Here is a 12,613-nt window from a genome sequence, read left to right as displayed (position 1 = left end):
TGCAAACAATATGTCGGCAATACAACAGGAATTACCTGGCTAACCGGAAGGTTCGAGTCGACTAGAGGCATTCAAACACACCAACCAGGAGCCACAATTTAACCAAAGTCGATTGTTGCAAAACAGACCAAATTTTTAGCACACTGACATTTTTGAGGTTATCGAAATCAAGTTTTGACCATACCAATATGAAGTAATCATTGAGACAAGTCCAACACAACAAACCACGTCGAAATCAGAGTTCAAACGAAGCCGTACGAGCTTGTCGAAGTTTGCCAAGCAATGTCATTATTCCGCTGAAGAAGATGACTTGAGTCGGTAAATCTAAGAAATTATTGTGTGCATTGCAGCTAAGTTACCTCTTGTCATAGCCGAACAATCAAGTTCAAATATATAATGTGCAAAATATATACACAAGGCTATGTCATGGCAAAGTGGTTTAGTGTTATTCCTTCACCAAGAGAGTGAGAGTTCAATTCTCACCAACAACAACTTCTTTTTATTTTTTGCCAAGCTGCCTAGCCTAGCCGAGCCATGCTACCAGCCACCAAGCTGAGCCGTCTAACTCAGTGATATAGGAGCAATTATCCAGTGCTTCACAGAGCACTATTCTCAACCAATCTAAGCCATCAGTTCTATTTCAGTTAAAACCATGCCATTAGGAGTCTTCTAAACACATCCGTATGGTCGGATTTTGCAATTTCTATACCAAAAATTTGTAGATTTTACATGCCCTGCCCCATATCCATCGCAGCTCAAACAACATTTTTGTTACCACACTTGGAGTTTGATCAATGTTGAATTCAACAATTTTGGCGTCTTCCCGCCTATATAACAACCTACATCATTTGGCAATTTTAGCTCAAGTCTATTCCTCCGAATAACAACTTTCCTTCACAAGCAATAGGGAATCTGCATCCAAAAACCACTCAGCAATTCCTTATAACGAAGCGATGCTATTTTTTAATGCTCTATCATTGGTGCTAGTTTTTCAACTTTCCACTTATTTGTACTTAACAAGTCTACATCATTTGGTACAGACAATCAATGACACAAGATACACTATTTAAAATCCTTGCAATATTGGCAACTGGTCGCCACTTAAAATCAACAAAGTTCTTCGCATTCGGAGAAAAACATACATATAGTAATTGTGGCATCCTTAGTGTAGCCCTTGCCCGGGGGTTATAGTACCGCGGCCTACGGTCTTTGTCTGGGGGTTATAATATCGTGGCCTATAACCCTCGCTCGGTGGATAATAATATCGCGACCTATGTCCTCACCCGAGGGTTATAATACCGCGGCCTATGGCCCTCAGCAAACATACATTTATACATACATTCGAGCATACATGCATTCATATAGTCATTCATTCATTCATTTTATTTATTAGTAAAATGTTCTTTATCCATAAACCTAACATCTTGTTGAACAACGTAGTTCGGCAATAAAAACTCTCATTCCTTCTACGAAAGATAATGAAAGTTTTGAGACAATTATGGTGGCCAAAAAAAGACTACCTTATTAACAATGGCCCTAGCGCAAACAAGGGAGTTCATCAAGTAAATATCACACCCCCATCTATAAAAGGAGGGCATCCCATGGAATGAATGTATGCCTTATCTCTTTGCCAGATAGCACACAAACACTCTTCATTTTCTTCATCTTCCTTCTCTGATTCCAAGGGCTAACTTTATCATCGAAGTGTCTCCGGCAGACAACCCCGGTTGGGTGGCGTTGACTATGTTCATCTTTGCAGATCTACAGGGGTAAAGCTCATCTCTTCGTTGGATCTCGACAATCCATGTGAAAAGATTTTTCTAGTCTCATATCTCCCAATCCCATGTCTTTCTAACCCTTTTATTTATACATTCTTTCAGTATTACATCATGTTTTATTTATCATACCTGTATATTACATTAATTTTTCATGCATTCGGGTCCGGTTCATCCACATTTGGGGAATTTATTATTTTCAAGCTAAATACATGTGTTATTCCATGTCTTGAGATTATATCCATGTCATATATTAGTATCCAAACTTCTAGGTGCATGTTGTGTATGTATTGCATTAGTCGATTGTATATAGGATCATGCATACGTATATATCGAAACATTTCTTGTGACTCACCTCGAAGTACTAGGTGAGAATTTTTGACTTTAGCATATTGCATGTGCATGCTCCTTATTATATTTGTTGCTATATCATAAGGCTAAGTGCTTAAATGAGATATCTATTTGAATGCCAGTGGATAGAGATTGTATTGATTGTTTTGGAATGTAATTGATTCTTATGCTTCTGAGTTTGTACAAAAAGGTTTTTCAAAAGAAAAACGCATGAAATCAAAGTATAACCAAAATTAGTGGCACAATCCATACATGCATGCCTTAGATAGTAATGATAGCATTAATAAATAATCAGAACATAAATATATGTTGATTATAAAAACCACATCATGGCTTAATAGAGGTCGATCTTTTGATCGAGTGAGAGGAGTGCTCAATTAAATGATCTTCCCCTCTCATACCTAAGTTCCCGAGTCGAGACACTTTGGTTATGACGAACAGTGGCCCTTAACACAAGTCATGAGTTTCCTAATTTTTCGAAAAGATTAGGTGGCGACTCTGAAATCTGGTGATGTAATCCATTTTCTGGCATGTTTTGACAAAAAATGAATTTTCTATAAAAGTTGCCAGTTTTGAACTTTCATTTTCTGTTTCACATTGCATTAATGAGAGAAGATTAAGAGATTGGAAGTCTGAATTGTTGGGCGCATTTGGTAACCCTAAAAACATCCCATAGTTTTTGGCGACTCCGCTGGGGATACTAAGAGAACTTGACTCAAATTTCATGATGTGGATTTTATTTTCATATATATATATATATATATATTCATTACATTTCATGCATGGTACGCTAAGTCACTGTATTTGCTATCTAACATCCCGGATGGATTGCCGAACATGGGCTTTATTATGGTGGGAATACAAGCCTCGGATCTGGATCGCCAACGTGCTGCTTAATCCTCCCTTTATTTATAGATGTTGGGTAGGGTAGGTATATCAGGTGTCTTACTGAGGTAGCTTCTTTAACCAGACTGACTTAGTACCTATATTCGGCTCTAGCAACTTCCACAATTAGGATATGATGCTTTCCTGTGTCTAAGAAGTGGTGATGCCATTTGATTGAATAGTGGAGCCCTAGTTCGTCTAAAAAAATAGGACAGGGTAACCCAAGCCCTCATAGGGGTGTTTTGTTTGCCTTAATTGTTATGCGCTATGTATGAGGATCCATATAGGGGCTCGTTATTTCATATCAGTGGTTCAGATACATTAGTGGTTGAGTTGAGAACAATTCTGATGAACTCCAAATGCAAAATCAAGAATTAAATAGAGAGAGAGAAGACAAATGCCCCAATTAGGGGTAAAACCTCTAAGGGCTAAAGAGAGAAACTAAGCTCTACTCCAATTTTAATGTATATTTTTTATTCGAAAAAACTAAGTTTAATGGGTATTACATCACCTATTTATAGACTACAACTAATAAGCTATTTAACAAACTCTTAGTCCATTTATTCTACTACGTCATACTGTCCCTCTTTAATAAACTTGTCTTCAAGTTTAAGTAGCAACTAAGTAAACTCAATGTAACACTACTCATGTAACCATAGGTAAAGAATAGGTGTTGCATTTCCTTACTCGAGAATAAACATGATTCTCTCAACTTAGCCACATGCAAATACATTGAACTTTATCTTTCATCCTTGGCTCAACAGCCATAAGTGTGTCCATATCCACTCACTAAAACTCGGATAGACTCCCATTTCCAAACCCCTTCACCTCTAACTTGCATACTCGTACAAAAAAGTACTCATTCTGTAGCAATAAGACCAATGGCTGGCAAATGACAACTTCCAAAGCAAAGCTGAGAGAAAAAAATTGACACAACGATAGGATAGACGATGCATCCACTAGGCAAAATCATGAGAGTAGCTGATCACGAGCTGGAATTCGGCATTGCATGCATTCTTTCTTTCCTCCCTTGGCACAAATGTGAATTGAGCACACAAGAAACAACCTATTCAACTCAAAACAACTTCGTAAAGAGGTATGAAAGAGTCCCAATGATAAACTTCAAATAATTTCTTTGAAGCTTTCAAAAATTTCAATGGCGGCTTGCAATATGACAAGTCGTCCACCCATTTTCTTCAATTCATCTTGCTGATTATGAGTTTGATTTGGAGTAGCGTCATGGCTTCCTTCTAATTGAGAGATTCATCATAGTATATTCACCCAAATTCATAACATAACTGCTATTTCATCCATCTCTACAATCTCGATCTCAATAAGCCACTGATACAAAATTATAACTAACAATAAAACACTTAATAGATCAAAGACAACAGACCATCAATAAGCCCATTGATCGAAATCCAAGCTTATCACCAAGTCTCAAATCTGCTGATAAGATCAGAAATCCAATCACGACTGCTAAGGCTTTATGAAATCTCAATCGAGATTGCTAAATTGACTAAAAACACTTTATTTCAGTTCACCAAGTCGAAGTAAAGGTGAGATCAAAGTCGCAAATCTTCAGCGTATGCTCCATCTATCGGATCTTAACCAGGAACTTTGAATCGAGTTCAGTTCTTAACCAATGGTCAAGCTCGGACCTGAATAGAAGCTTCAGAAAGAGTTTGGATATGAAAAAAAACTTCCAAATAAGTTCATATCTCGACTAGGGATTCATATCTCAATGATCGATCATAGTTGGCTAGGGCTTCTGTAAACCAGAAGATAGCGAATTGACTTCATTCTTCAATTCAAGGCTCAAACAGGTTTGCAACTCCAACTCGAAGTACAATAGTCGCGTTGTATTGAGTCATTCTTGTTGTGTCGGAGGTTGGTGATTTCGGGGGTGTTAACTCGGACACCACTTCCCTGTCTATTTTTGTTTATCTTTTCACTCTTTCTTTTGCGTCTATTTCTATCATTGAGTCAGTTGAGCCAGAAGATCTGAATGAAACGGCAGTAATTTCCACTTGTTTCTCTATGCTTTTAAATCATTACATTGACCTAAGTTTTTCAAAACTTTTCTAACACTGTGATGAAAACAAAGAGGGAAGAATTCCTCGGGATTTGTAAAAATTTGATCAACTGAGAGGAAGAGAGGAGTGCTAAGCCCTTAACGATTGAGATCATGTCTTTTAATATAAGTACTGAGAAGGATCCTGGCTTGATCCAAATTGGTTCTACATTATCTTTAGAAGAGCATTAGCGACTAGTCATTTTATTAAAAAAAATTCAAAAAAATGTTTTGCGTGGTCCTACGGAGACATGCCTAGAATTGATCTTGAGATTGTACAACGTAGGATCACTCTCAGCCTCGAGAGTCGACCCCTTTGCTTTCCAACTTTGATTCAAAATGTTCAACGATCAACCAAAAGATGAGGCTTGCATGGCCGGACTTAAATCAGCCCTTGAACTAGCGGCAAGAAGGTCAGATGTCATCAAAGGAAACTTGCATAGTTGGATTAGAAGCAACCCTTAAACTAGGGGCAAAACAGTCAGATATGCTTAAAGATTCAAAAATGGGTCATTTCGCAAACCAATGGAGATTGACAAGAAAGCCAAATCCCAAAATCTAAGCAAAGAAATTTTTGTTTCATTGAAGGACAATCAGGTTCCTATCCACGACACTAGGGGTAAATTCAGACCCCAATTGAATGGGCCCTTACACCATCAAGACTATTTAGTCAGGAACAATAGCCATTCTACTGGATTTAGATGGCTTAGAGATCCTACGACCGATCAACATGGACAAGTTAAACTTTCTATCCTTGATAGGCTTGTTAGGTCGAAAACTCGGAAGGGCAACCTAGGCAAAAGTTAGAGCAAGAAAAAGAAAAAAAAAGAAAAGAAAAGAACAAAAATGAAAAAATGAAGAAAAAAAGGAAACAAAGCAAAAAAGCAAAGAAAAAAAAGAAGAAAGAAAAAGGAAAAGGAAAAATAGAGCTTGCTAGGTTGAAAACCCGGAAGGGCGGCTTTAGCAAAAGTTTGAGCGCAAAAAGAGAGTGTTAATACTCGAGTGCACCTTAACCTAGGAACTATGTAAGGCATGATTCCCATCTTTGGGATACGTAGGCAACTTCATCCTGAAGTTCGGCCTCAACCATTTTCAGCCTGTTAGTCTCATTGTAACAATCCCTACCTCAGATTTACATTAATTCGTGGTTAAATAAGCTTAATCAGTAATTAAGAGAAATTTCAAATTAATTGCATGAGTGTGTTGCCTTATTTGTGTTTATATCTGTTTAGCGTAGAAATATCTATTTCCGTTCCCGTTTCGGTGTGCGAATTGAAGGCCTTATCGGCATTGGATCACGAAATTGACTTAAAATATGTGTTATTTGAAATTTTTAAAATTTTGTGGTAGGGTTAATTGAAATTCGATTTGGAACGAATTAAATTAGACTAGTTAATGTCAATTTGATTAGCTTTAGGTAAGTTTAATTTATTCGCCTAATCAAGCCTATAAAAGGCTTCTACACCACTTGAATCACTTTTTCTTCATCATTTTTTAGCACAACATAACGTGTAGAGAGAGAAAGATACTGGAGAGAAGTCTTCAACAAAGGAATTTGAACTTGCTAGAGAATTAAGGAGAATTGAAGAAATTGAATAAGAGCTCACTAGGATTCAAGGAATTAAGAACCTACGGCAAGAAATCAAGCCCTTAGTTGTGTACTTAGAATACTTAACACATGTATTCAAAAGAATTAAGTAAATTGAGACAAGAATTAAGCTTAATGAAGTAGAAGAGTGGCGTATACATACATGCATGTATATTACATTGCATTTAGAGCATGTTGTTTAAGAATTCATATCATGCATGTCATGGTCAAGTTATGTTTTCAAAGAATTTGGTTGGTTTTGCATAAATCACATGCTCTTGAACCTTGATTTTATGAAATTGATTTTGAATTCACCATGTTTTCCAAGTTTACAAGAATTTTCTCAAGTTTTTGGCCCAAGAAACCATAATTTACAGCTTTGGGGTTGAAATTGAAGCTTGGAAACAATTTTGGAAATTCCAAAATTATGCTCCTACGCTCAAGCGAAGGAATCGTTAAATACATGCTCTTAGAAGTTCTTTTGTTTTGTAGTCCGCTCGAGCAACAAGTTACGCTTGAGCGAGGGCATGTCTCTCACGCTCGAGCGAGCGTCGAGTGAGCATTGAGTGGAAAAATCAAGCAACCAGCACTTTTGCAAAAGTTTACAGATCGTTCGAGCAACAAATCTTGCACTCAAGCGACCACTCACATTTTGCATGTCCGCTCGAGCGTAGGAAGTTGCGCTCAAGCGAGGACCTTGTTATTAGCAAATTTTGTTAAGTGTTTTCAAGTGCATTTTTGCATCCTCATTCTATCCTAGGCATTCCTAGGCCATGATTAAGGCACTCCTAGGCCATGATTAAGGCACAATAATAAGGATTAAAGTAGAGACACACCAAGATAAGAAAGAACAAAGTAAATGTTTCCGGGTGTGTAATTCAGTATGTATATGTTTTGTACCTGTGTAGGTCATACGCCACAAGATATCTGAATCACCTACGCTATTCGTCTGTTTGGAGCCATATGTTATTTGTGAGTAATAACTCTGTAAAGTTATGTTTGACTTTAATTATTTTCTGATGATATGAAATGATCAGTTTTCTGATGCTATGTTTTGTGTGAATAAATGATCGTCCAAGTTTCTGAAATATACTCGTGGCATCCATAGCATCATGTGATATTTTGCGTCCCTTTATGGGTCATCGGAATGCCTTTACGGTTGTCTCTTTATAAATCATAGGAAACATCTCTGTGCACATGAGCCATTGGAATGCCTTATGGCTGTCCCTTATGGGTCATCGGAATGCCTTCACGGCTGTCCCTTTATAGGTCATCGGATTTGTTATCGTTAATGGATATGCCACGTACTATGATGTGAAATGTATAACTTTGAAAATGAGAACGAACATGTATAGGAATCTGTTTCTGATTTGAAATCTGAATAACTCTGATTTCTAACTCTATGATGGACGTCATTCATTAAAATCCTTTACCCTATTATTATTCACTGGGCTCCCACTCACTATTTATATTATGTATGTAGGTGACCAAGCACATGACTAGGCTCAGAGTTGAGGACCTAGCGTCTCAGTTTTTGTCAGCCAACCTCTACGCCTCCCGAGGAGGTTTCGGATTAAGTCAAGTTTAGTGGCTGTTTTTGTGAATGTATTAAGCGTTGTTTTCTTTAATTTTTGGATAAGATTTCTATTAGTATGTACATGGAGTGACGTGTAAATACTGTATCTTTTAATGTCACTCGTAAGTTATAAAAGTTTTAAGTCATCTGTCCCATGTATGTCTTCACAGTTCAATCGACTATGTATATTTTATATATTTGCTTCTGCAGCCGCTAATTATATGTTATTCTATTAAGAGGCCTTTGGTAATCCAAGGATTACTGGCCGATTACGACGCTAAACCTATAGGGGCAGGTTAGGTCGTGACACTCATCTATGTTGATTGGCTTGTTCAACTCGGCTATCGTATCTATGTCAAATTGGCCCATCTTCATTCAAATCGGGTGTCATATTTCGTTAAAAGATTCAGTTGCAAGACAAATCAAGTTCAGATTTGAGGTCATGCATCTCAAGAGTAGATTCCACGTTGGTTAAGCAATGGCCATTTGCAAAAACAGTTTTGAAGATTTTTAAAGAAGTTGACTAATTTTCTTGAAAATTATTGCGTTTTTTTTTTCAAAACTGGACCATTTCTTGGATCCAAAAAGGAAATTTTCAATGTTCATAGCCTGACTTACATGATTTCGAAGCAAAAAGTCGAACAAGCATGTCAATCTAACTCTCATATTGGTCAAAATTGTTTTAGCATAAGCCAAAAACAAAAAATGGACAAAATGATGAACTAAGGGCACAGTCGAGTCAGGTTTTCTGTCTTTTCCCCATTGTCAACGTACTCGCCAAAAAGGGCACAACTGAGGCTAGCAGCAGAGGCCAAAAACTCTTTTATCCTTCAAGTAGTGAGGTATCGAGCCAAGTGCGAAGCACTGACTGGAAATGAAGCTGGATATTAGACCTGCCTCATAAGGTCCACAACTTACAGCTTATCTATCAACCACACCTGGGAAGGAATAAAAAAAATAAGAGAGATTAAAGAATAGAGAGATGTGCGCTAAAAGAAAAAGTAAGGAAAAAAGTTTTCAGAGAAAATAAAGATTGAGTGCCAAAGTGATGTGAGAATCACAAATGAGAAAGAGTGGGAAACAATACTTGGAGAAGCAATGGGCTCCCCGTGAATTGAGTGGTCTCCCACCGGTGGTAGACATCCAAGTGTTATGGTTGTGGTTTTTGTTTTAAGTCTTGTTTTGAGTCGTTTTGATTTCGGTAGGTGTAAATAAGACATGTTTAGGTTGTTTTACTTTGTTTTTCCTTTGTTGAGTCATGGTGTACTGTGGTCAATCGTAGGCTCAATACTCGGTTAAGAACTCATTCATAGTTTCAATTTCAAAAATAAATTGTTTTGTGCTCAGAGTGCTGTGCCATTCCCAACATGATGTACAAATAGAATTCCTTTTTTCATAAATTGCAGGATTCAATCTCGATCAAGAGAGAGCATTAGAACAAGGACCTATCTGAAGCTACATAGGTTCCAAACTGCAAAAGAAAAAGAGAAAAGAGAAATTTGAAATATCTGAGTTTGTTTCAATTTTAGCAATTTCCAAGATTGCATTCTGGAGGCACCTTTTCAGGTCTTGTCATTTCTCTAGAGTATGAGTATACCTCGAGCTTAAGTTCAAGCTCAAGCCTGCTTCAAGTCAGAATGGCGATCATAGTGTTCTCCCTGAACACCATTCCCCATTAGAGGCATCGTAGCTGTGTTTGTAATGAGTTCTTAGGAGATCAACTGCAATAATGGAAACTAGAGTTCGAATGGCGATGCCTAGAACACAAAGGTTCACAATTTTCGAGACTAAAGTCTGGTTTGAATACCCAGGGGTGTATCCTCGGCTTGAAATCTGTATGGCAGCCCCATAGAATGAGATAGCATGTGTACGTCTCAATTCTGGATACTGAACCAACCTAGTTTGACATACCGTTGAAGGATATGGAAAGTTGTGAATATGATCAAGAAGAAAAGCGACATTCGTGGCTTTTATATGCAGAGGTTACCCCTCGTCAGCATTTGAGGGCCTTTGAACTGTGAGTTGAAGGTAAGAGTTTGAAGAATACAAGAGGGAGATCCTCGTCAAAGTAGAGCAGTTCATCGTCACTCATCCCGTGAGGTGCTTTCTAAGTGCCGCTTTGTTTATTTATTGCATTCTCTAAACATCATCCGCTACATTTCTTATACTCACACATCATATTTTCTATCACACATTGCATTCATTTGCATCTTGCGTTATCTTGTATTATTTATCCTTTTACGCTGAATCATTGTCCCCTTGGACTTTTCTTAAGACGCGTGGAACGTGACCCTGAGCAGTTTTCTCAGGACCTTTTCTCACAATTTCAGCGTGGTTTGAGTGTTCATTTCCTCACACGATTTCAGCGTGTTTGGAATTTATCTCAAGACACGTGGAACGCGACCTTGAGCAATTTTCTCAGGACCACTTCTCACGATTTCAGCGTGGTTTGAGTGTTCCTCTCCTCACATGATTTCAACGTGTTTGGAATTTATCTTAGGACGCGTGGAACGCGACCTTGAGCGGTATTCTCAAGACCTTTTCTCACGATTTCAGCATGGTTTGAGTGTTCATTTCCTCACACGATTTCAGCATGTTTGGAATTTATCTTAGGGCGCGTGGAACGTGACCCTAAGCGATTTTCTCAGGACCTCTTCTCACGATTTCAGCGTGGTTTGAGTGTTCCATTTCTCACACGATTTCAGCATGTTTGGAATTTATCTCAAGACGCGTGGAACGTGACCCTGAGTTGTTTTCTCAGGACCTTTTCTCGCGATTTTAGCGTGGTTTGAGTGTTCCTTTCCTCACACGATTTCAACGTGTTTGGAATTTTTTCTCAGGACGCGTGGAACGCGACCCTGAGCTGTTTTCTCAGGACCTCTTCCCATGATTTCAGCGTGGTTTAAGTGTTCCTTTCCTCACACGATTTCAGCATGTTTGGAATTTTTCTCAGGATGCGTAGAACACGACCTTGAACGGTAGGACCTCTTCTCACGATTTCAGCGTGGTTAGAGTGTTCCCCTTTCCTCACACGATTATAACGTGTTTGGAATTTTTTCTCAGGACGCATGGAACGCGACCCTGAGCGGTTCTCTCAGGACCTCTTCTCACGATTTCAGCATGGTTAGGGTGTTCCTTTCCTTATACGATTTTAGCGTGTTTGGAATTTATCTCAAAACACGTGGACCGCGACCCTGAGCGGTAGGACCTCTTCTCACGATTTTAGCGTGGTTATAGTGTTCATTTGCTCACACGATTTCAGGGTGTTTGAAATTTATCTCAAGACGCGTGAGACGCGACCTTGTGTGGTAGGACCTCTTCTCACAATTTCGGCGTGGTTTGAGTGTTCCATTCCTCACACGATTTCAATGTGTTTAGGATTTGTTCTTCCTCCTCTCATGATTCCAGCGTGGTTAGAGTATGTTACCCTCTTCATTTACTACATTATCTATCGCATCCACTGCATTTTCCATTTTATCGCCTGCATCCTTTCCATGTTAAGCTTAGTTTGGCATGTGCTCATACATTTCCTTCGATGCAACATGGTTCTGTCATGTGTAAGTACCCATGCTGCGCTGAGGCTAGTATTGAGGGTGCCAACACCTTTTCTGTGTTAGACGTGATTTGTTTTGTGTCTAGGCCTTTTCTAGGTAAGATGTGGTTCGGCTTGCGCGTCTTATTCACTGCATCCATTGCATTCATTACATCGTACTTTATCTTGTTGTATTCAGCATTTAGGATCATTATCTTTCCCTAGTAGATCATTCCTCACTGATATCATACCACCCAATTACTTGTACTCTTTTTGTGAAAAACATAGTTCTGCATGTGTCCGTACCCCTTTCACGTTGAAATATGGTTCTGTTATGTATAGGCATCCATACTAAGCTGAAGCCAGTATTGAGGATGTAGGCACTTAGCCTGTGTTAGGCATCATTTGGCTGTGCCCACTTCTTTTCTATAGAAAACATAGTTTGATTTTACATTTCTATTCCTTTATGGTATTCGTGTGGTAAGCACTGCTTGTGGTTTGATTATATTATTGCATTGTGCTGTATATCATTTGCATTCTGCCCCTGAACTACGCCGGTTTGATTCCTTGCAAAGGGATACACAGGCAACCCTTAGGTTCAACCAACTGGAGTTTTATTTTGTTTGTTTACCCAAGTCTTACGGCCTTGTCAAAATGGGTCGTCTTCAGGCTTTGACATTCACTCACGCCATTTCATGGCTTCGAGCTCTGTCAAAGAGGTGCAACTGTAGACACCTTATTTTTTACCACACTTAAGACTTAGGCGGCTCAGGTTGATCACTCGATGATGAAAGCTATGCTGTACAAACGTTCGATTTCTTCAGGAATAAGA

Source organism: Camellia sinensis, chromosome 4, assembly GCF_055761805.1.
Source record: "Camellia sinensis isolate YWXY chromosome 4, ASM5576180v1, whole genome shotgun sequence".
NCBI classification, from domain to species: Eukaryota; Viridiplantae; Streptophyta; class Magnoliopsida; order Ericales; family Theaceae; genus Camellia; species Camellia sinensis.
This window is presented reverse-complemented; position numbering follows the sequence as displayed.